Source organism: Phalangium opilio, unplaced genomic scaffold (assembly GCF_054372755.1).
Source record: "Phalangium opilio isolate 3A_F unplaced genomic scaffold, DU_Popi_V2 ptg001170l_1, whole genome shotgun sequence".
Taxonomy (NCBI): domain Eukaryota; kingdom Metazoa; phylum Arthropoda; class Arachnida; order Opiliones; family Phalangiidae; genus Phalangium; species Phalangium opilio.
Window position 1 is genome coordinate 4,967,646 of NW_028324255.1, and position 23,522 is coordinate 4,991,167.

At 48.7% G+C, this 23,522-nt stretch overlaps 25 non-coding genes across 25 annotated transcripts; all 25 read right to left on the minus strand.

Annotated features, from left to right (window-relative positions):
• Positions 1–54: 54 nt before the first annotated feature.
• TRNAH-GUG (transfer RNA histidin (anticodon GUG)) lies at positions 55–127 on the minus strand. Its single transcript has one exon. It is a non-coding gene; the product is annotated as a tRNA-His (tRNA).
• Positions 128–1,524: 1,397 nt separating this feature from the next.
• TRNAH-GUG (transfer RNA histidin (anticodon GUG)) lies at positions 1,525–1,597 on the minus strand. Its single transcript has one exon. It is a non-coding gene; the product is annotated as a tRNA-His (tRNA).
• A 1,250-nt stretch (positions 1,598–2,847) lies between these two features.
• On the minus strand, positions 2,848–2,920 carry TRNAH-GUG (transfer RNA histidin (anticodon GUG)). Its single transcript has one exon. It is a non-coding gene; the product is annotated as a tRNA-His (tRNA).
• Positions 2,921–4,023: 1,103 nt separating this feature from the next.
• TRNAH-GUG (transfer RNA histidin (anticodon GUG)) lies at positions 4,024–4,096 on the minus strand. Its single transcript has one exon. It is a non-coding gene; the product is annotated as a tRNA-His (tRNA).
• A 956-nt stretch (positions 4,097–5,052) lies between these two features.
• On the minus strand, positions 5,053–5,125 carry TRNAH-GUG (transfer RNA histidin (anticodon GUG)). The gene has a single exon. It is a non-coding gene; the product is annotated as a tRNA-His (tRNA).
• A 221-nt stretch (positions 5,126–5,346) lies between these two features.
• TRNAH-GUG (transfer RNA histidin (anticodon GUG)) lies at positions 5,347–5,419 on the minus strand. The gene has a single exon. It is a non-coding gene; the product is annotated as a tRNA-His (tRNA).
• An 809-nt stretch (positions 5,420–6,228) lies between these two features.
• Positions 6,229–6,301, minus strand: TRNAH-GUG (transfer RNA histidin (anticodon GUG)). The gene has a single exon. It is a non-coding gene; the product is annotated as a tRNA-His (tRNA).
• Positions 6,302–7,257: 956 nt separating this feature from the next.
• Positions 7,258–7,330, minus strand: TRNAH-GUG (transfer RNA histidin (anticodon GUG)). Its single transcript has one exon. It is a non-coding gene; the product is annotated as a tRNA-His (tRNA).
• Positions 7,331–7,551: 221 nt separating this feature from the next.
• Positions 7,552–7,624, minus strand: TRNAH-GUG (transfer RNA histidin (anticodon GUG)). The gene has a single exon. It is a non-coding gene; the product is annotated as a tRNA-His (tRNA).
• Positions 7,625–8,433: 809 nt separating this feature from the next.
• On the minus strand, positions 8,434–8,506 carry TRNAH-GUG (transfer RNA histidin (anticodon GUG)). The gene has a single exon. It is a non-coding gene; the product is annotated as a tRNA-His (tRNA).
• A 221-nt stretch (positions 8,507–8,727) lies between these two features.
• TRNAH-GUG (transfer RNA histidin (anticodon GUG)) lies at positions 8,728–8,800 on the minus strand. Its single transcript has one exon. It is a non-coding gene; the product is annotated as a tRNA-His (tRNA).
• A 1,250-nt stretch (positions 8,801–10,050) lies between these two features.
• On the minus strand, positions 10,051–10,123 carry TRNAH-GUG (transfer RNA histidin (anticodon GUG)). The gene has a single exon. It is a non-coding gene; the product is annotated as a tRNA-His (tRNA).
• A 221-nt stretch (positions 10,124–10,344) lies between these two features.
• TRNAH-GUG (transfer RNA histidin (anticodon GUG)) lies at positions 10,345–10,417 on the minus strand. The gene has a single exon. It is a non-coding gene; the product is annotated as a tRNA-His (tRNA).
• An 809-nt stretch (positions 10,418–11,226) lies between these two features.
• TRNAH-GUG (transfer RNA histidin (anticodon GUG)) lies at positions 11,227–11,299 on the minus strand. Its single transcript has one exon. It is a non-coding gene; the product is annotated as a tRNA-His (tRNA).
• Positions 11,300–11,961: 662 nt separating this feature from the next.
• TRNAH-GUG (transfer RNA histidin (anticodon GUG)) lies at positions 11,962–12,034 on the minus strand. The gene has a single exon. It is a non-coding gene; the product is annotated as a tRNA-His (tRNA).
• Positions 12,035–16,077: 4,043 nt separating this feature from the next.
• On the minus strand, positions 16,078–16,150 carry TRNAH-GUG (transfer RNA histidin (anticodon GUG)). The gene has a single exon. It is a non-coding gene; the product is annotated as a tRNA-His (tRNA).
• Positions 16,151–16,812: 662 nt separating this feature from the next.
• Positions 16,813–16,885, minus strand: TRNAH-GUG (transfer RNA histidin (anticodon GUG)). The gene has a single exon. It is a non-coding gene; the product is annotated as a tRNA-His (tRNA).
• Positions 16,886–17,694: 809 nt separating this feature from the next.
• On the minus strand, positions 17,695–17,767 carry TRNAH-GUG (transfer RNA histidin (anticodon GUG)). Its single transcript has one exon. It is a non-coding gene; the product is annotated as a tRNA-His (tRNA).
• A 662-nt stretch (positions 17,768–18,429) lies between these two features.
• Positions 18,430–18,502, minus strand: TRNAH-GUG (transfer RNA histidin (anticodon GUG)). Its single transcript has one exon. It is a non-coding gene; the product is annotated as a tRNA-His (tRNA).
• Positions 18,503–18,870: 368 nt separating this feature from the next.
• TRNAH-GUG (transfer RNA histidin (anticodon GUG)) lies at positions 18,871–18,943 on the minus strand. The gene has a single exon. It is a non-coding gene; the product is annotated as a tRNA-His (tRNA).
• A 662-nt stretch (positions 18,944–19,605) lies between these two features.
• TRNAH-GUG (transfer RNA histidin (anticodon GUG)) lies at positions 19,606–19,678 on the minus strand. The gene has a single exon. It is a non-coding gene; the product is annotated as a tRNA-His (tRNA).
• A 955-nt stretch (positions 19,679–20,633) lies between these two features.
• Positions 20,634–20,706, minus strand: TRNAH-GUG (transfer RNA histidin (anticodon GUG)). The gene has a single exon. It is a non-coding gene; the product is annotated as a tRNA-His (tRNA).
• Positions 20,707–21,368: 662 nt separating this feature from the next.
• Positions 21,369–21,441, minus strand: TRNAH-GUG (transfer RNA histidin (anticodon GUG)). The gene has a single exon. It is a non-coding gene; the product is annotated as a tRNA-His (tRNA).
• Positions 21,442–22,250: 809 nt separating this feature from the next.
• TRNAH-GUG (transfer RNA histidin (anticodon GUG)) lies at positions 22,251–22,323 on the minus strand. Its single transcript has one exon. It is a non-coding gene; the product is annotated as a tRNA-His (tRNA).
• Positions 22,324–23,426: 1,103 nt separating this feature from the next.
• TRNAH-GUG (transfer RNA histidin (anticodon GUG)) lies at positions 23,427–23,499 on the minus strand. Its single transcript has one exon. It is a non-coding gene; the product is annotated as a tRNA-His (tRNA).
• Positions 23,500–23,522: the final 23 nt, after the last annotated feature.

The window sequence follows — 23,522 nt, forward strand, 5'->3', positions numbered from 1 at the left end:
AGGTATTGTGTAAAAACCTTGACTTTTTACGTCAAATCTGAGACCTCACAACACCGCTCCCGGATGGGGTCGAACCACCAACCTATTGGTTCACAGCCGAACGCGCTAACCATTGCGCCACGGAAGCACAAAAGTTAAATGCTCGTCAGGTATTGTGTAAAAACCTTGACTTTTTACGTCACATCTGAGACCTCACAACACCGCTCCCGGATGGGCTCGAACCACCAACCTATTGGTTAACAGCCGAACGCGCTAACCATTGCGCCACGGAAGCCCAAAAGTTAAATGCTCGTTAGGTATTGTGTAAAAACCTTGACTTTTTACGTCACATCTGAGACCTCACAACACCGCTCCCGGATGGGCTCGAACCACCAACCTATTGGTTAACAGCCGAACGCGCTAACCATTGCGCCACGGAAGCCCAAAAGTTAAATGCTCGTCAGGTATTGTGTAAAAACCTTGACTTTTTACGTCAAATCTGAGACCTCACAACACCGCTCCCGGATGGGCTCGAACCACCAACCTATTGGTTAACAGCCGAACGCGCTAACCATTGCGCCACGGAAGCCCAAAAGTTAAATGCTCGTTAGGTATTGTGTAAAAACCTTGACTTTTTACGTCACATCTGAGACCTCACAACACCGCTCCCGGATGGGCTCGAACCACCAACCTTTCGGTTAACAGCCGAACGCGCTAACCATTGCGCCACGGAAGCCCAAAAGTTAAATACTCGTCAGGTATTGTGTAAAAACCTTGACTTCTTACGTCACATCTGAGACCTCACAACACCGCTCCCGGATGGGCTCGAACCACCAACCTATTGGTTAACAGCCGAACGCGCTAACCATTGCGCCACGGAAGCCCAAAAGTTAAATGCTCGTTAGGTATTGTGTAAAAACCTTGACTTTTTACGTCACATCTGAGACCTCACAACACCGCTCCCGGATGGGCTCGAACCACCAACCTATTGGTTAACAGCCGAACGCGCTAACCATTGCGCCACGGAAGCCCAAAAGTTAAATGCTCGTCAGGTATTATGTAAAAACCTTGACTTTTTACGTCACATCTGAGACCTCACAACACCGCTCCCGGATGGGGTCGAACCACCAACCTATTGGTTAACAGCCGAACGCGCTAACTATTGCGCCACGGAAGCCCAAAAATTAAATGGTCGTCAGGTATTGTGGAAAAACTTTGGCTTTCTACGTTACATTTGAGATCACACAACAACGCTCCCGGATGGGCTCGAACCACCAACCTATTGGTTAACAGCCGAACGCGCTAACCACTGATCCACGGAAGCTCAGAAATTAAATGGTTGTCAGGTATTGTGGAAAAACTTTGGCTTTCTACGTTACATTTGAGACCCCACAACACCTTTCCCGGGTGGGCTCGAACCACCAACCTTTCGATTAACAGCCGAACGCGCTAACCATTGCGCCACGGAAGCCCAAAAGTTAAATGCTCGTCAGGTATTGTGTAAAAACCTTGACTTTTTACGTCAAATCTGAGACCTCACAACACCGCTCCCGGATGGGGTCGAACCACCAACCTATTGGTTCACAGCCGAACGCGCTAACCATTGCGCCACGGAAGCACAAAAGTTAAATGCTCGTCAGGTATTGTGTAAAAACCTTGACTTTTTACGTCACATCTGAGACCTCACAACACCGCTCCCGGATGGGCTCGAACCACCAACCTATTGGTTAACAGCCGAACGCGCTAACCATTGCGCCACGGAAGCCCAAAAGTTAAATGCTCGTTAGGTATTGTGTAAAAACCTTGACTTTTTACGTCACATCTGAGACCTCACAACACCGCTCCCGGATGGGCTCGAACCACCAACCTATTGGTTAACAGCCGAACGCGCTAACCATTGCGCCACGGAAGCCCAAAAGTTAAATGCTCGTTAGGTATTGTGTAAAAACCTTGACTTTTTACGTCACATCTGAGACCTCACAACACCGCTCCCGGATGGGCTCGAACCACCAACCTATTGGTTAACAGCCGAACGCGCTAACCATTGCGCCACGGAAGCCCAAAAGTTAAATGCTCGTCAGGTATTATGTAAAAACCTTGACTTTTTACGTCACATCTGAGACCTCACAACACCGCTCCCGGATGGGGTCGAACCACCAACCTATTGGTTAACAGCCGAACGCGCTAACCATTGCGCCACGGAAGCCCAAAAGTTAAATGCTCGTTAGGTATTGTGTAAAAACCTTGACTTTTTACGTCACATCTGAGACCTCACAACACCGCTCCCGGATGGGCTCGAACCACCAACCTATTGGTTAACAGCCGAACGCGCTAACCATTGCGCCACGGAAGCCCAAAAGTTAAATGCTCGTCAGGTATTATGTAAAAACCTTGACTTTTTACGTCACATCTGAGACCTCACAACACCGCTCCCGGATGGGGTCGAACCACCAACCTATTGGTTAACAGCCGAACGCGCTAACTATTGCGCCACGGAAGCCCAAAAATTAAATGGTCGTCAGGTATTGTGGAAAAACTTTGGCTTTCTACGTTACATTTGAGATCACACAACAACGCTCCCGGATGGGCTCGAACCACCAACCTATTGGTTAACAGCCGAACGCGCTAACAACTGATCCACGGAAGCTCAGAAATTAAATGGTTGTCAGGTATTGTGGAAAAACTTTGGCTTTCTACGTTACATTTGAGACCCCACAACACCTTTCCCGGGTGGGCTCGAACCACCAACCTTTCGATTAACAGCCGAACGCGCTAACCATTGCGCCACGGAAGCCCAAAAGTTAAATGCTCGTCAGGTATTGTGTAAAAACCTTGACTTTTTACGTCAAATCTGAGACCTCACAACACCGCTCCCGGATGGGGTCGAACCACCAACCTATTGGTTCACAGCCGAACGCGCTAACCATTGCGCCACGGAAGCACAAAAGTTAAATGCTCGTCAGGTATTGTGTAAAAACCTTGACTTTTTACGTCACATCTGAGACCTCACAACACCGCTCCCGGATGGGCTCGAACCACCAACCTATTGGTTAACAGCCGAACGCGCTAACCATTGCGCCACGGAAGCCCAAAAGTTAAATGCTCGTTAGGTATTGTGTAAAAACCTTGACTTTTTACGTCACATCTGAGACCTCACAACACCGCTCCCGGATGGGCTCGAACCACCAACCTATTGGTTAACAGCCGAACGCGCTAACCATTGCGCCACGGAAGCCCAAAAGTTAAATGCTCGTTAGGTATTGTGTAAAAACCTTGACTTTTTACGTCACATCTGAGACCTCACAACACCGCTCCCGGATGGGCTCGAACCACCAACCTATTGGTTAACAGCCGAACGCGCTAACCATTGCGCCACGGAAGCCCAAAAGTTAAATGCTCGTCAGGTATTATGTAAAAACCTTGACTTTTTACGTCACATCTGAGACCTCACAACACCGCTCCCGGATGGGGTCGAACCACCAACCTATTGGTTAACAGCCGAACGCGCTAACCATTGATCCACGGAAGCTCAGAAATTAAATGGTTGTCAGGTATTGTGGAAAAACTTTGGCTTTCTACGTTACATTTGAGACCCCACAACACCTTTCCCGGGTGGGCTCGAACCACCAACCTTTCGATTAACAGCCGAACGCGCTAACCATTGCGCCACGGAAGCCCAAAAGTTAAATGCTCGTCAGGTATTATGTAAAAACCTTGACTTTTTACGTCACATCTGAGACCTCACAACACCGCTCCCGGATGGGGTCGAACCACCAACCTATTGGTTAACAGCCGAACGCGCTAACCATTGATCCACGGAAGCTCAGAAACTAAATGGTTGTCAGGTATTGTGGAAAAACTTTGGCTTTCTACGTTACATTTGAGACCCCACAACACCTTTCCCGGGTGGGCTCGAACCACCAACCTTTCGATTAACAGCCGAACGCGCTAACCATTGCGCCACGGAAGCCCAAAAGTTAAATGCTCGTCAGGTATTGTGTAAAAACCTTGACTTTTTACGTCAAATCTGAGACCTCACAACACCGCTCCCGGATGGGGTCGAACCACCAACCTATTGGTTCACAGCCGAACGCGCTAACCATTGCGCCACGGAAGCACAAAAGTTAAATGCTCGTCAGGTATTGTGTAAAAACCTTGACTTTTTACGTCACATCTGAGACCTCACAACACCGCTCCCGGATGGGCTCGAACCACCAACCTATTGGTTAACAGCCGAACGCGCTAACCATTGCGCCACGGAAGCCCAAAAGTTAAATGCTCGTTAGGTATTGTGTAAAAACCTTGACTTTTTACGTCACATCTGAGACCTCACAACACCGCTCCCGGATGGGCTCGAACCACCAACCTATTGGTTAACAGCCGAACGCGCTAACCATTGCGCCACGGAAGCCCAAAAGTTAAATGCTCGTTAGGTATTGTGTAAAAACCTTGACTTTTTACGTCACATCTGAGACCTCACAACACCGCTCCCGGATGGGCTCGAACCACCAACCTATTGGTTAACAGCCGAACGCGCTAACCATTGCGCCACGGAAGCCCAAAAGTTAAATGCTCGTCAGGTATTATGTAAAAACCTTGACTTTTTACGTCACATCTGAGACCTCACAACACCGCTCCCGGATGGGGTCGAACCACCAACCTATTGGTTAACAGCCGAACGCGCTAACCATTGCGCCACGGAAGCCCAAAAATTAAATGGTCGTCAGGTATTGTGGAAAAACTTTGGCTTTCTACGTTACATTTGAGATCACACAACACCGCTCCCGGATGGCCTCGAACCACCAACCTATTGGTTAACAGCCGAACGCGCTAACCATTGATCCACGGAAGCTCAGAAATTAAATGGTTGTCAGGTATTGTGGAAAAACTTTGGCTTTCTACGTTACATTTGAGACCCCACAACACCTTTCCCGGGTGGGCTCGAACCACCAACCTTTCGATTAACAGCCGAACGCGCTAACCATTGCGCCACGGAAGCCCAAAAGTTAAATGCTCGTCAGGTATTGTGTAAAAACCTTGACTTTTTACGTCAAATCTGAGACCTCACAACACCGCTCCCGGATGGGGTCGAACCACCAACCTATTGGTTCACAGCCGAACGCGCTAACCATTGCGCCACGGAAGCACAAAAGTTAAATGCTCGTCAGGTATTGTGGAAAAACTTTGGCTTTCTACGTTACATTTGAGACCCCACAACACCTTTCCCGGGTGGGCTCGAACCACCAACCTTTCGATTAACAGCCGAACGCGCTAACCATTGCGCCACGGAAGCCCAAAAGTTAAATGCTCGTCAGGTATTGTGTAAAAACCTTGACTTTTTACGTCAAATCTGAGACCTCACAACACCGCTCCCGGATGGGGTCGAACCACCAACCTATTGGTTCACAGCCGAACGCGCTAACCATTGCGCCACGGAAGCACAAAAGTTAAATGCTCGTCAGGTATTGTGTAAAAACCTTGACTTTTTACGTCACATCTGAGACCTCACAACACCGCTCCCGGATGGGCTCGAACCACCAACCTATTGGTTAACAGCCGAACGCGCTAACCATTGCGCCACGGAAGCCCAAAAGTTAAATGCTCGTTAGGTATTGTGTAAAAACCTTGACTTTTTACGTCACATCTGAGACCTCACAACACCGCTCCCGGATGGGCTCGAACCACCAACCTATTGGTTAACAGCCGAACGCGCTAACCATTGCGCCACGGAAGCCCAAAAGTTAAATGCTCGTTAGGTATTGTGTAAAAACCTTGACTTTTTACGTCACATCTGAGACCTCACAACACCGCTCCCGGATGGGCTCGAACCACCAACCTATTGGTTAACAGCCGAACGCGCTAACCATTGCGCCACGGAAGCCCAAAAGTTAAATGCTCGTCAGGTATTATGTAAAAACCTTGACTTTTTACGTCACATCTGAGACCTCACAACACCGCTCCCGAATGGGGTCGAACCACCAACCTATTGGTTAACAGCCGAACGCGCTAACCATTGATCCACGGAAGCTCAGAAATTAAATGGTTGTCAGGTATTGTGGAAAAACTTTGGCTTTCTACGTTACATTTGAGACCCCACAACACCTTTCCCGGGTGGGCTCGAACCACCAACCTTTCGATTAACAGCCGAACGCGCTAACCATTGCGCCACGGAAGCCCAAAAGTTAAATGCTCGTCAGGTATTGTGTAAAAACCTTGACTTTTTACGTCAAATCTGAGACCTCACAACACCGCTCCCGGATGGGGTCGAACCACCAACCTATTGGTTCACAGCCGAACGCGCTAACCATTGCGCCACGGAAGCACAAAAGTTAAATGCTCGTCAGGTATTGTGTAAAAACCTTGACTTTTTACGTCACATCTGAGACCTCACAACACCGCTCCCGGATGGGCTCGAACCACCAACCTATTGGTTAACAGCCGAACGCGCTAACCATTGCGCCACGGAAGCCCAAAAGTTAAATGCTCGTTAGGTATTGTGTAAAAACCTTGACTTTTTACGTCACATCTGAGACCTCACAACACCGCTCCCGGATGGGCTCGAACCACCAACCTATTGGTTAACAGCCGAACGCGCTAACCATTGCGCCACGGAAGCCCAAAAGTTAAATGCTCGTTAGGTATTGTGTAAAAACCTTGACTTTTTACGTCACATCTGAGACCTCACAACACCGCTCCCGGATGGGCTCGAACCACCAACCTATTGGTTAACAGCCGAACGCGCTAACCATTGCGCCACGGAAGCCCAAAAGTTAAATGCTCGTCAGGTATTATGTAAAAACCTTGACTTTTTACGTCACATCTGAGACCTCACAACACCGCTCCCGGATGGGGTCGAACCACCAACCTATTGGTTAACAGCCGAACGCGCTAACCATTGCGCCACGGAAGCCCAAAAATTAAATGGTCGTCAGGTATTGTGGAAAAACTTTGGCTTTCTACGTTACATTTGAGATCACACAACACCGCTCCCGGATGGCCTCGAACCACCAACCTATTGGTTAACAGCCGAACGCGCTAACCATTGATCCACGGAAGCTCAGAAATTAAATGGTTGTCAGGTATTGTGGAAAAACTTTGGCTTTCTACGTTACATTTGAGACCCCACAACACCTTTCCCGGGTGGGCTCGAACCACCAACCTTTCGATTAACAGCCGAACGCGCTAACCATTGCGCCACGGAAGCCCAAAAGTTAAATGCTCGTCAGGTATTGTGTAAAAACCTTGACTTTTTACGTCAAATCTGAGACCTCACAACACCGCTCCCGGATGGGGTCGAACCACCAACCTATTGGTTCACAGCCGAACGCGCTAACCATTGCGCCACGGAAGCACAAAAACTAAATGCTCGTCAGGTATTGTGGAAAAACTTTGGCTTTCTACGTTACATTTGAGACCCCACAACACCTTTCCCGGGTGGGCTCGAACCACCAACCTTTCGATTAACAGCCGAACGCGCTAACCATTGCGCCACGGAAGCCCAAAAGTTAAATGCTCGTCAGGTATTGTGTAAAAACCTTGACTTTTTACGTCAAATCTGAGACCTCACAACACCGCTCCCGGATGGGGTCGAACCACCAACCTATTGGTTCACAGCCGAACGCGCTAACCATTGCGCCACGGAAGCACAAAAGTTAAATGCTCGTCAGGTATTGTGTAAAAACCTTGACTTTTTACGTCACATCTGAGACCTCACAACACCGCTCCCGGATGGGCTCGAACCACCAACCTATTGGTTAACAGCCGAACGCGCTAACCATTGCGCCACGGAAGCCCAAAAGTTAAATGCTCGTTAGGTATTGTGTAAAAACCTTGACTTTTTACGTCACATCTGAGACCTCACAACACCGCTCCCGGATGGGCTCGAACCACCAACCTATTGGTTAACAGCCGAACGCGCTAACCATTGCGCCACGGAAGCCCAAAAGTTAAATGCTCGTTAGGTATTGTGTAAAAACCTTGACTTTTTACGTCACATCTGAGACCTCACAACACCGCTCCCGGATGGGCTCGAACCACCAACCTATTGGTTAACAGCCGAACGCGCTAACCATTGCGCCACGGAAGCCCAAAAGTTAAATGCTCGTCAGGTATTATGTAAAAACCTTGACTTTTTACGTCACATCTGAGACCTCACAACACCGCTCCCGAATGGGGTCGAACCACCAACCTATTGGTTAACAGCCGAACGCGCTAACCATTGATCCACGGAAGCTCAGAAATTAAATGGTTGTCAGGTATTGTGGAAAAACTTTGGCTTTCTACGTTACATTTGAGACCCCACAACACCTTTCCCGGGTGGGCTCGAACCACCAACCTTTCGATTAACAGCCGAACGCGCTAACCATTGCGCCACGGAAGCCCAAAAGTTAAATGCTCGTCAGGTATTGTGTAAAAACCTTGACTTTTTACGTCAAATCTGAGACCTCACAACACCGCTCCCGGATGGGGTCGAACCACCAACCTATTGGTTCACAGCCGAACGCGCTAACCATTGCGCCACGGAAGCACAAAAGTTAAATGCTCGTCAGGTATTGTGTAAAAACCTTGACTTTTTACGTCACATCTGAGACCTCACAACACCGCTCCCGGATGGGCTCGAACCACCAACCTATTGGTTAACAGCCGAACGCGCTAACCATTGCGCCACGGAAGCCCAAAAGTTAAATGCTCGTCAGGTATTGTGTAAAAACCTTGACTTTTTACGTCAAATCTGAGACCTCACAACACCGCTCCCGGATGGGGTCGAACCACCAACCTATTGGTTCACAGCCGAACGCGCTAACCATTGCGCCACGGAAGCGCAAAAGTTAAATGCTCGTCAGGTATTGTGTAAAAACCTTGACTTTTTACGTCACATCTGAGACCTCACAACACCGCTCCCGGATGGGCTCGAACCACCAACCTATTGGTTAACAGCCGAACGCGCTAACCATTGCGCCACGGAAGCCCAAAAGTTAAATGCTCGTTAGGTATTGTGTAAAAACCTTGACTTTTTACGTCACATCTGAGACCTCACAACACCGCTCCCGGATGGGCTCGAACCACCAACCTTTCGGTTAACAGCCGAACGCGCTAACCATTGCGCCACGGAAGCCCAAAAGTTAAATACTCGTCAGGTATTGTGTAAAAACCTTGACTTCTTACGTCACATCTGAGACCTCACAACACCGCTCCCGGATGGGCTCGAACCACCAACCTATTGGTTAACAGCCGAACGCGCTAACCATTGCGCCACGGAAGCCCAAAAGTTAAATGCTCGTTAGGTATTGTGTAAAAACCTTGACTTTTTACGTCACATCTGAGACCTCACAACACCGCTCCCGGATGGGCTCGAACCACCAACCTATTGGTTAACAGCCGAACGCGCTAACCATTGCGCCACGGAAGCACAAAAGTTAAATGCTCGTCAGGTATTGTGTAAAAACCTTGACTTTTTACGTCACATCTGAGACCTCACAACACCGCTCCCGGATGGGCTCGAACCACCAACCTATTGGTTAACAGCCGAACGCGCTAACCATTGCGCCACGGAAGCCCAAAAGTTAAATGCTCGTCAGGTATTATGTAAAAACCTTGACTTTTTACGTCACATCTGAGACCTCACAACACCGCTCCCGGATGGGGTCGAACCACCAACCTATTGGTTAACAGCCGAACGCGCTAACTATTGCGCCACGGAAGCCAAAAAATTAAATGGTCGTCAGGTATTGTGGAAAAACTTTGGCTTTCTACGTTACATTTGAGATCACACAACAACGCTCCCGGATGGGCTCGAACCACCAACCTATTGGTTAACAGCCGAACGCGCTAACCATTGATCCACGGAAGCTCAGAAATTAAATGGTTGTCAGGTATTGTGGAAAAACTTTGGCTTTCTACGTTACATTTGAGACCCCACAACACCTTTCCCGGGTGGGCTCGAACCACCAACCTTTCGATTAACAGCCGAACGCGCTAACCATTGCGCCACGGAAGCCCAAAAGTTAAATGCTCGTCAGGTATTGTGTAAAAACCTTGAATTTTTACGTCAAATCTGAGACCTCACAACACCGCTCCCGGATGGGGTCGAACCACCAACCTATTGGTTCACAGCCGAACGCGCTAACCATTGCGCCACGGAAGCACAAAAGTTAAATGCTCGTCAGGTATTGTGTAAAAACCTTGACTTTTTACGTCACATCTGAGACCTCACAACACCGCTCCCGGATGGGCTCGAACCACCAACCTTTCGATTAACAGCCGAACGCGCTAACCATTGCGCCACGGAAGCCCAAAAGTTAAATGCTCGTCAGGTATTGTGTAAAAACCTTGAATTTTTACGTCAAATCTGAGACCTCACAACACCGCTCCCGGATGGGGTCGAACCACCAACCTATTGGTTCACAGCCGAACGCGCTAACCATTGCGCCACGGAAGCACAAAAGTTAAATGCTCGTCAGGTATTGTGTAAAAACCTTGACTTTTTACGTCACATCTGAGACCTCACAACACCGCTCCCGGATGGGCTCGAACCACCAACCTATTGGTTAACAGCCGAACGCGCTAACCATTGCGCCACGGAAGCACAAAAGTTAAATGCTCGTCAGGTATTGTGTAAAAACCTTGACTTTTTACGTCACATCTGAGACCTCACAACACCGCTCCCGGATGGGCTCGAACCACCAACCTATTGGTTAACAGCCGAACGCGCTAACCATTGCGCCACGGAAGCCCAAAAGTTAAATGCTCGTCAGGTATTATGTAAAAACCTTGACTTTTTACGTCACATCTGAGACCTCACAACACCGCTCCCGGATGGGGTCGAACCACCAACCTATTGGTTAACAGCCGAACGCGCTAACTATTGCGCCACGGAAGCCAAAAAATTAAATGGTCGTCAGGTATTGTGGAAAAACTTTGGCTTTCTACGTTACATTTGAGATCACACAACAACGCTCCCGGATGGGCTCGAACCACCAACCTATTGGTTAACAGCCGAACGCGCTAACCATTGATCCACGGAAGCTCAGAAATTAAATGGTTGTCAGGTATTGTGGAAAAACTTTGGCTTTCTACGTTACATTTGAGACCCCACAACACCTTTCCCGGGTGGGCTCGAACCACCAACCTTTCGATTAACAGCCGAACGCGCTAACCATTGCGCCACGGAAGCCCAAAAGTTAAATGCTCGTCAGGTATTGTGTAAAAACCTTGAATTTTTACGTCAAATCTGAGACCTCACAACACCGCTCCCGGATGGGGTCGAACCACCAACCTATTGGTTCACAGCCGAACGCGCTAACCATTGCGCCACGGAAGCACAAAAGTTAAATGCTCGTCAGGTATTGTGTAAAAACCTTGACTTTTTACGTCACATCTGAGACCTCACAACACCGCTCCCGGATGGGCTCGAACCACCAACCTATTGGTTAACAACCGAACGCGCTAACCATTGCGCCACGGAAGCCCAAAAGTTAAATGCTCGTTAGGTATTGTGTAAAAACCTTGACTTTTTACGTCACATCTGAGACCTCACAACACCGCTCCCGGATGGGCTCGAACCACCAACCTATTGGTTAACAGCCGAACGCGCTAACCATTGCGCCACGGAAGCCCAAAAGTTAAATGCTCGTTAGGTATTGTGTAAAAACCTTGACTTTTTACGTCACATCTGAGACCTCACAACACCGCTCCCGGATGGGCTCGAACCACCAACCTATTGGTTAACAGCCGAACGCGCTAACCATTGCGCCACGGAAGCCCAAAAGTTAAATGCTCGTTAGGTATTGTGTAAAAACCTTGACTTTTTACGTCACATCTGAGACCTCACAACACCGCTCCCGGATGGGCTCGAACCACCAACCTATTGGTTAACAGCCGAACGCGCTAACCATTGCGCCACGGAAGCCCAAAAGTTAAATGCTCGTCAGGTATTGTGTAAAAACCTTGACTTTTTACGTCAAATCTGAGACCTCACAACACCGCTCCCGGATGGGCTCGAACCACCAACCTATTGGTTCACAGCCGAACGCGCTAACCATTGCGCCACGGAAGCGCAAAAGTTAAATGCTCGTCAGGTATTGTGTAAAAACCTTGACTTTTTACGTCACATCTGAGACCTCACAACACCGCTCCCGGATGGGCTCGAACCACCAACCTATTGGTTAACAGCCGAACGCGCTAACCATTGCGCCACGGAAGCCCAAAAGTTAAATGCTCGTTAGGTATTGTGTAAAAACCTTGACTTTTTACGTCACATCTGAGACCTCACAACACCGCTCCCGGATGGGCTCGAACCACCAACCTTTCGGTTAACAGCCGAACGCGCTAACCATTGCGCCACGGAAGCCCAAAAGTTAAATACTCGTCAGGTATTGTGTAAAAACCTTGACTTCTTACGTCACATCTGAGACCTCACAACACTGCTCCCGGATGGGCTCGAACCACCAACCTATTGGTTAACAGCCGAAACCGCTAACCATTGCGCCACGGAAGCCCAAAAGTTAAATGCTCGTTAGGTATTGTGTAAAAACCTTGACTTTTTACGTCACATCTGAGACCTCACAACACCGCTCCCGGATGGGCTCGAACCACCAACCTATTGGTTAACAGCCGAACGCGCTAACCATTGCTTCACGGAAGCACAAAAGTTAAATGCTCGTCAGGTATTGTGTAAAAACCTTGACTTTTTACGTCACATCTGAGACCTCACAACACCGCTCCCGGATGGGCTCGAACCACCAACCTATTGGTTAACAGCCGAACGCGCTAACCATTGCGCCACGGAAGCCCAAAAGTTAAATGCTCGTTAGGTATTGTGTAAAAACCTTGACTTTTTACGTCACATCTGAGACCTCACAACACCGCTCCCGGATGGGCTCGAACCACCAACCTATTGGTTAACAGCCGAACGCGCTAACCATTGCGCCACGGAAGCCCAAAAGTTAAATGCTCGTTAGGTATTGTGTAAAAACCTTGACTTTTTACGTCACATCTGAGACCTCACAACACCGCTCCCGGATGGGCTCGAACCACCAACCTATTGGTTAACAGCCGAACGCGCTAACCATTGCGCCACGGAAGCCCAAAAGTTAAATGCTCGTCAGGTATTATGTAAAAACCTTGACTTTTTACGTCACATCTGAGACCTCACAACACCGCTCCCGGATGGGCTCGAACCACCAACCTATTGGTTAACAGCCGATCGCGCTAACCATTGCGCCACGGAAGCCCAAAAGTTAAATGCTCGTCAGGTATTATGTAAAAACCTTGACTTTTTACGTCACATCTGAGACCTCACAACACCGCTCCCGGATGGGGTCGAACCACCAACCTATTGGTTAACAGCCGAACGCGCTAACTATTGCGCCACGGAAGCCCAAAAATTAAATGGTCGTCAGGTATTGTGGAAAAACTTTGGCTTTCTACGTTACATTTGAGATCACACAACACCGCTCCCGGATGGGCTCGAACCACCAACCTATTGGTTAACAGCCGAACGCGCTAACCATTGATCCACGGAAGCTCAGAAATTAAATGGTTGTCAGGTATTGTGGAAAAACTTTGGCTTTCTACGTTACATTTGAGACCCCACAACACCTTTCCCGGGTGGGCTCGAACCACCAACCTTTCGATTAACAGCCGAACGCGCTAACCATTGCGCCACGGAAGCCCAAAAGTTAAATGCTCGTCAGGTATTGTGTAAAAACCTTGACTTTTTACGTCAAATCTGAGACCTCACAACACCGCTCCCGGATGGGGTCGAACCACCAACCTATTGGTTAACAGCCGAACGCGCTAACCATTGCGCCACGGAAGCCCAAAAGTTAAATGCTCGTTAGGTATTGTGTAAAAACCTTGACTTTTTACGTCACATCTGAGACCTCACAACACCGCTCCCGGATGGGCTCGAACCACCAACCTATTGGTTAACAGCCGAACGCGCTAACCATTGCGCCACGGAAGCACAAAAGTTAAATGCTCGTCAGGTATTGTGTAAAAACCTTGACTTTTTACGTCACATCTGAGACCTCACAACACCGCTCCCGGATGGGCTCGAACCACCAACCTATTGGTTAACAGCCGAACGCGCTAACCATTGCTTCACGGAAGCACAAAAGTTAAATGCTCGTCAGGTATTGTGTAAAAACCTTGACTTTTTACGTCACATCTGAGACCTCACAACACCGCTCCCGGATGGGCTCGAACCACCAACCTATTGGTTAACAGCCGAACGCGCTAACCATTGCGCCACGGAAGCCCAAAAGTTAAATGCTCGTTAGGTATTGTGTAAAAACCTTGACTTTTTACGTCACATCTGAGACCTCACAACACCGCTCCCGGATGGGCTCGAACCACCAACCTATTGGTTAACAGCCGAACGCGCTAACCATTGCGCCACGGAAGCCCAAAAGTTAAATGCTCGTTAGGTATTGTGTAAAAACCTTGACTTTTTACGTCACATCTGAGACCTCACAACACCGCTCCCGGATGGGCTCGAACCACCAACCTATTGGTTAACAGCCGAACGCGCTAACCATTGCGCCACGGAAGCCCAAAAGTTAAATGCTCGTCAGGTATTATGTAAAAACCTTGACTTTTTACGTCACATCTGAGACCTCACAACACCGCTCCCGGATGGGCTCGAACCACCAACCTATTGGTTAACAGCCGAACGCGCTAACCATTGCGCCACGGAAGCCCAAAAGTTAAATGCTCGTCAGGTATTATGTAAAAACCTTGACTTTTTACGTCACATCTGAGACCTCACAACACCGCTCCCGGATGGGGTCGAACCACCAACCTATTGGTTAACAGCCGAACGCGCTAACTATTGCGCCACGGAAGCCCAAAAATTAAATGGTCGTCAGGTATTGTGGAAAAACTTTGGCTTTCTACGTTACATTTGAGATCACACAACACCGCTCCCGGATGGGCTCGAACCACCAACCTATTGGTTAACAGCCGAACGCGCTAACCATTGATCCACGGAAGCTCAGAAATTAAATGGTTGTCAGGTATTGTGGAAAAACTTTGGCTTTCTACGTTACATTTGAGACCCCACAACACCTTTCCCGGGTGGGCTCGAACCACCAACCTTTCGATTAACAGCCGAACGCGCTAACCATTGCGCCACGGAAGCCCAAAAGTTAAATGCTCGTCAGGTATTGTGTAAAAACCTTGACTTTTTACGTCAAATCTGAGACCTCACAACACCGCTCCCGGATGGGGTCGAACCACCAACCTATTGGTTAACAGCCGAACGCGCTAACCATTGCGCCACGGAAGCCCAAAAGTTAAATGCTCGTTAGGTATTGTGTAAAAACCTTGACTTTTTACGTCACATCTGAGACCTCACAACACCGCTCCCGGATGGGCTCGAACCACCAACCTATTGGTTAACAGCCGAACGCGCTAACCATTGCGCCACGGAAGCACAAAAGTTAAATGCTCGTCAGGTATTGTGTAAAAACCTTGACTTTTTACGTCACATCTGAGACCTCACAACACCGCTCCCGGATGGGCTCGAACCACCAACCTATTGGTTAACAGCCGAACGCGCTAACCATTGCGCCACGGAAGCCCAAAAGTTAAATGCTCGTCAGGTATTATGTAAAAACCTTGACTTTTTACGTCACATCTGAGACCTCACAACACCGCTCCCGGATGGGGTCGAACCACCAACCTATTGGTTAACAGCCGAACGCGCTAACTATTGCGCCACGGAAGCCCAAAAATTAAATGGTCGTCAGGTATTGTGGAAAAACTTTGGCTTTCTACGTTACATTTGAGATCACACAACAACGCTCCCGGATGGGCTCGAACCACCAACCTATTGGTTAACAGCCGAACGCGCTAACCATTGATCCACGGAAGCTCAGAAATTAAATGGTTGTCAGGTATTGTGGAAAAACTTTGGCTTTCTACGTTACATTTGAGACCCCACAACACCTTTCCCGGGTGGGCTCGAACCACCAACCTTTCGATTAACAGCCGAACGCGCTAACCATTGCGCCACGGAAGCCCAAAAGTTAAATGCTCGTCAGGTATTGTGTAAAAACCTTGACTTTTTACGTCAAATCTGAGACCTCACAACACCGCTCCCGGATGGGGTCGAACCACCAACCTATTGGTTCACAGCCGAACGCGCTAACCATTGCGCCACGGAAGCACAAAAGTTAAATGCTCGTCAGGTATTGTGTAAAAACCTTGACTTTTTACGTCACATCTGAGACCTCACAACACCGCTCCCGGATGGGCTCGAACCACCAACCTATTGGTTAACAACCGAACGCGCTAACCATTGCGCCACGGAAGCCCAAAAGTTAAATGCTCGTTAGGTATTGTGTAAAAACCTTGACTTTTTACGTCACATCTGAGACCTCACAACACCGCTCCCGGATGGGCTCGAACCACCAACCTATTGGTTAACAGCCGAACGCGCTAACCATTGCGCCACGGAAGCCCAAAAGTTAAATGCTCGTTAGGTATTGTGTAAAAACCTTGACTTTTTACGTCACATCTGAGACCTCACAACACCGCTCCCGGATGGGCTCGAACCACCAACCTATTGGTTAACAGCCGAACGCGCTAACCATTGCGCCACGGAAGCCCAAAAGTTAAATGCTCGTTAGGTATTGTGTAAAAACCTTGACTTTTTACGTCACATCTGAGACCTCACAACACCGCTCCCGGATGGGCTCGAACCACCAACCTATTGGTTAACAGCCGAACGCGCTAACCATTGCGCCACGGAAGCCCAAAAGTTAAATGCTCGTCAGGTATTGTGTAAAAACCTTGACTTTTTACGTCAAATCTGAGACCTCACAACACCGCTCCCGGATGGGGTCGAACCACCAACCTATTGGTTCACAGCCGAACGCGCTAACCATTGCGCCACGGAAGCGCAAAAGTTAAATGCTCGTCAGGTATTGTGTAAAAACCTTGAATTTTTACGTCACATCTGAGACCTCACAACACCGCTCCCGGATGGGCTCGAACCACCAACCTATTGGTTAACAGCCGAACGCGCTAACCATTGCGCCACGGAAGCCCAAAAGTTAAATGCTCGTTAGGTATTGTGTAAAAACCTTGACTTTTTACGTCACATCTGAGACCTCACAACACCGCTCCCGGATGGGCTCGAACCACCAACCTTTCGGTTAACAGCCGAACGCGCTAACCATTGCGCCACGGAAGCCCAAAAGTTAAATACTCGTCAGGTATTGTGTAAAAACCTTGACTTCTTACGTCACATCTGAGACCTCACAACACTGCTCCCGGATGGGCTCGAACCACCAACCTATTGGTTAACAGCCGAAACCGCTAACCATTGCGCCACGGAAGCCCAAAAGTTAAATGCTCGTTAGGTATTGTGTAAAAACCTTGACTTTTTACGTCACATCTGAGACCTCACAACACCGCTCCCGGATGGGCTCGAACCACCAACCTATTGGTTAACAGCCGAACGCGCTAACCATTGCTTCACGGAAGCACAAAAGTTAAATGCTCGTCAGGTATTGTGTAAAAACCTTGACTTTTTACGTCACATCTGAGACCTCACAACACCGCTCCCGGATGGGCTCGAACCACCAACCTATTGGTTAACAGCCGAACGCGCTAACCATTGCGCCACGGAAGCCCAAAAGTTAAATGCTCGTCAGGTATTGTGTAAAAACCTTGACTTTTTACGTCAAATCTGAGACCTCACAACACCGCTCCCGGATGGGGTCGAACCACCAACCTATTGGTTCACAGCCGAACGCGCTAACCATTGCGCCACGGAAGCACAAAAGTTAAATGCTCGTCAGGTATTGTGTAAAAACCTTGACTTTTTACGTCACATCTGAGACCTCACAACACCGCTCCCGGATGGGCTCGAACCACCAACCTATTGGTTAACAGCCGAACGCGCTAACCATTGCGCCACGGAAGCCCAAAAGTTAAATGCTCGTTAGGTATTGTGTAAAAACCTTGACTTTTTACGTCACATCTGAGACCTCACAACACCGCTCCCGGATGGGGTCGAACCACCAACCTATTGGTTAACAGCCGAACGCGCTAACTTTTGCGCCACGGAAGCCCAAAAATTAAATGGTCGTCAGGTATTGTGGAAAAACTTTGGCTTTCTACGTTACATTTGAGATCACACAACAACGCTCCCGGATGGGCTCGAACTACCAACCTATTGGTTAACAGCCGAACGCGCTAACCATTGATCCACGGAAGCTCAGAAATTAAATGGTTGTCAGGTATTGTGGAAAAACTTTGGCTTTCTACGTTACATTTGAGACCCCACAATACCTTTCCCGGGTGGGCTCGAACCACCAACCTTTCGATTAACAGCCGAACGCGCTAACCATTGCGCCACGGAAGCCCAAAAGTTAAATTCTCGTCAGGTATTGTGTAAAAACCTTGACTTTTTACGTCAAATCTGAGACCTCACAACACCGCTCCCGGATGGGGTCGAACCACCAACCTATTGGTTCACAGCCGAACGCGCTAACCATTGCGCCACGGAAGCACAAAAGTTAAATGCTCGTCAGGTATTGTGTAAAAACCTTGACTTTTTACGTCACATCTGAGACCTCACAACACCGCTCCCGGATGGGCTCGAACCACCAACCTATTGGTTAACAGCCGAACGCGCTAACCATTGCGCCACGGAAGCCCAAAAGTTAAATGCTCGTTAGGTATTGTGTAAAAACCTTGACTTTTTACGTCACATCTGAGACCTCACAACACCGCTCCCGGATGGGCTCGAACCACCAACCTATTGGTTAACAGCCGAACGCGCTAACCATTGCGCCACGGAAGCCCAAAAGTTAAATGCTCGTCAGGTATTGTGTAAAAACCTTGACTTTTTACGTCAAATCTGAGACCTCACAACACCGCTCCCGGATGGGGTCGAACCACCAACCTATTGGTTCACAGCCGAACGCGCTAACCATTGCGCCACGGAAGCACAAAAGTTAAATGCTCGTCAGGTATTGTGTAAAAACCTTGACTTTTTACGTCACATCTGAGACCTCACAACACCGCTCCCGGATGGGCTCGAACCACCAACCTATTGGTTAACAGCCGAACGCGCTAACCATTGCGCCACGGAAGCCCAAAAGTTAAATGCTCGTTAGGTATTGTGTAAAAACCTTGACTTTTTACGTCACATCTGAGACCTCACAACACCGCTCCCGGATGGGGTCGAACCACCAACCTATTGGTTAACAGCCGAACGCGCTAACTTTTGCGCCACGGAAGCCCAAAAATTAAATGGTCGTCAGGTATTGTGGAAAAACTTTGGCTTTCTACGTTACATTTGAGATCACACAACAACGCTCCCGGATGGGCTCGAACTACCAACCTATTGGTTAACAGCCGAACGCGCTAACCATTGATCCACGGAAGCTCAGAAATTAAATGGTTGTCAGGTATTGTGGAAAAACTTTGGCTTTCTACGTTACATTTGAGACCCCACAATACCTTTCCCGGGTGGGCTCGAACCACCAACCTTTCGATTAACAACCGAACGCGCTAACCATTGCGCCACGGAAGCCCAAAAGTTAAATGCTCGTCAGGTATTGTGTAAAAACCTTGACTTTTTACGTCAAATCTGAGACCTCACAACACCGCTCCCGGATGGGGTCGAACCACCAACCTATTGGTTCACAGCCGAACGCGCTAACCATTGCGCCACGGAAGCACAAAAGTTAAATGCTCGTCAGGTATTGTGTAAAAACCTTGACTTTTTACGTCACATCTGAGACCTCACAACACCGCTCCCGGATGGGCTCGAACCACCAACCTATTGGTTAACAGCCGAACGCGCTAACCATTGCGCCACGGAAGCCCAAAAGTTAAATGCTCGTTAGGTATTGTGTAAAAACCTTGACTTTTTACGTCACATCTGAGACCTCACAACACCGCTCCCGGATGGGCTCGAACCACCAACCTATTGGTTAACAGCCGAACGCGCTAACCATTGCGCCACGGAAGCCCAAAAGTTAAATGCTCGTTAGGTATTGTGTAAAAACCTTGACTTTTTACGTCACATCTGAGACCTCACAACACCGCTCCCGGATGGGCTCGAACCACCAACCTATTGGTTAACAGCCGAACGCGCTAACCATTGCGCCACGGAAGCCCAAAAGTTAAAGCTCGTCAGGTATTATGTAAAAACCTTGACTTTTTACGTCACATCTGAGACCTCACAACACCGCTCCCGGATGGGGTCGAACCACCAATCTATTGGTTAACAGCCGAACGCGCTAACTATTGCGCCACGGAAGCCCAAAAATTAAATGGTCGTCAGGTATTGTGGAAAAACTTTGGCTTTCTACGTTACATTTGAGATCACACAACACCGCTCCCGGATGGGCTCGAACCACCAACCTATTGGTTAACAGCCGAACGCGCTAACCATTGATCCACGGAAGCTCAAAAATTAAATGGTTGTCAGGTATTGTGGAAAAACTTTGGCTTTCTACGTTACATTTGAGACCCCACAACACCTTTCCCGGGTGGGCTCGAACCACCAACCTTTCGATTAACAGCCGAACGCGCTAACCATTGCGCCACGGAAGCCCAAAAGTTAAATGCTCGTCAGGTATTGTGTAAAAACCTTGACTTTTTACGTCAAATCTGAGACCTCACAACACCGCTCCCGGATGGGGTCGAACCACCAACCTATTGGTTCACAGCCGAACGCGCTAACCATTGCGCCACGGAAGCACAAAAGTTAAATGCTCGTCAGGTATTGTGTAAAAACCTTGACTTTTTACGTCACATCTGAGACCTCACAACACCGCTCCCGGATGGGCTCGAACCACCAACCTATTGGTTAACAGCCGAACGCGCTAACCATTGCGCCACGGAAGCCCGAAAGTTAAATGCTCGTTAGGTATTGTGTAAAAACCTTGACTTTTTACGTCACATCTGAGACCTCACAACACCGCTCCCGGATGGGCTCGAACCACCAACCTTTCGGTTAACAGCCGAACGCGCTAACCATTGCGCCACGGAAGCCCAAAAGTTAAATACTCGTCAGGTATTGTGTAAAAACCTTGACTTCTTACGTCACATCTGAGACCTCACAACACCGCTCCCGGATGGGCTCGAACCACCAACCTATTGGTTAACAGCCGAACGCGCTAACCATTGCGCCACGGAAGCCCAAAAGTTAAATGCTCGTTAGGTATTGTGTAAAAACCTTGACTTTTTACGTCACATCTGAGACCTCACAACACCGCTCCCGGATGGGCTCGAACCACCAACCTATTGGTTAACAGCCGAACGCGCTAACCATTGCGCCACGGAAGCCCAAAAGTTAAATGCTCGTCAGGTATTGTGTAAAAACCTTGACTTTTTACGTCAAATCTGAGACCTCACAACACCGCTCCCGGATGGGGTCGAACCACCAACCTATTGGTTCACAGCCGAACGCGCTAACCATTGCGCCACGGAAGCACAAAAGTTAAATGCTCGTCAGGTATTGTGTAAAAACCTTGACTTTTTACGTCACATCTGAGACCTCACAACACCGCTCCCGGATGGGCTCGAACCACCAACCTATTGGTTAACAGCCGAACGCGCTAACCATTGCGCCACGGAAGCACAAAAGTTAAATGCTCGTCAGGTATTGTGTAAAAACCTTGACTTTTTACGTCACATCTGAGACCTCACAACACCGCTCCCGGATGGGCTCGAACCACCAACCTATTGGTTAACAGCCGAACGCGCTAACCATTGCGCCACGGAAGCCCAAAATTTAAATGCTCGTCAGGTATTATGTAAAAACCTTGACTTTTTACGTCACATCTGAGACCTCACAACACCGCTCCCGGATGGGGTCGAACCACCAACCTATTGGTTAACAGCCGAACGCGCTAACTATTGCGCCACGGAAGCCCAAAAATTAAATGGTCGTCAGGTATTGTGGAAAAACTTTGGCTTTCTACGTTACATTTGAGATCACACAACACCGCTCCCGGATGGGCTCGAACCACCAACCTATTGGTTAACAGCCGAACGCGCTAACCATTGATCCACGGAAGCTCAGAAATTAAATGGTTGTCAGGTATTGTGGAAAAACTTTGGCTTTCTACGTTACATTTGAGACCCCACAACACCTTTCCCGGGTGGGCTCGAACCACCAACCTTTCGATTAACAGCCGAACGCGCTAACCATTGCGCCACGGAAGCCCAAAAGTTAAATGCTCGTCAGGTATTGTGTAAAAACCTTGACTTTTTACGTCAAATCTGAGACCTCACAACACCGCTCCCGGATGGGGTCGAACCACCAACCTATTGGTTCACAGCCGAACGCGCTAACCATTGCGCCACGGAAGCACAAAAGTTAAATGCTCGTCAGGTATTGTGTAAAAACCTTGACTTTTTACGTCACATCTGAGACCTCACAACACCGCTCCCGGATGGGCTCGAACCACCAACCTATTGGTTAACAGCCGAACGCGCTAACCATTGCGCCACGGAAGCCCAAAAGTTAAATGCTCGTTAGGTATTGTGTAAAAACCTTGACTTTTTACGTCACATCTGAGACCTCACAACACCGCTCCCGGATGGGCTCGAACCACCAACCTTTTGGTTAACAGCCGAACGCGCTAACCATTGCGCCACGGAAGCCCAAAAGTTAAATACTCGTCAGGTATTGTGTAAAAACCTTGACTTCTTACGTCACATCTGAGACCTCACAACACCGCTCCCGGATGGGTTCGAACCACCAACCTATTGGTTAACAGCCGAACGCGCTAACCATTGCGCCACGGAAGCACAAAAGTTAAATGCTCGTCAGGTATTGTGTAAAAACCTTGACTTTTTACGTCACATCTGAGACCTCACAACACCGCTCCCGGATGGGCTCGAACCACCAACCTATTGGTTAACAGCCGAACGCGCTAACCATTGCGCCACGGAAGCCCAAAATTTAAATGCTCGTCAGGTATTATGTAAAAACCTTGACTTTTTACGTCACATCTGAGACCTCACAACACCGCTCCCGGATGGGGTCGAACCACCAACCTATTGGTTAACAGCCGAACGCGCTAACTATTGCGCCACGGAAGCCCAAAAATTAAATGGTCGTCAGGTATTGTGGAAAAACTTTGGCTTTCTACGTTACATTTGAGATCACACAACACCGCTCCCGGATGGGCTCGAACCACCAACCTATTGGTTAACAGCCGAACGCGCTAACCATTGATCCACGGAAGCTCAGAAATTAAATGGTTGTCAGGTATTGTGGAAAAACTTTGGCTTTCTACGTTACATTTGAGACCCCACAACACCTTTCCCGGGTGGGCTCGAACCACCAACCTTTCGATTAACAGACGAACGCGCTAACCATTGCGCCACGGAAGCCCAAAAGTTAAATGCTCGTCAGGTATTGTGTAAAAACCTTGACTTTTTACGTCAAATCTGAGACCTCACAACACCGCTCCCGGATGGGGTCGAACCACCAACCTATTGGTTCACAGCCGAACGCGCTAACCATTGCGCCACGGAAGCACAAAAGTTAAATGCTCGTCAGG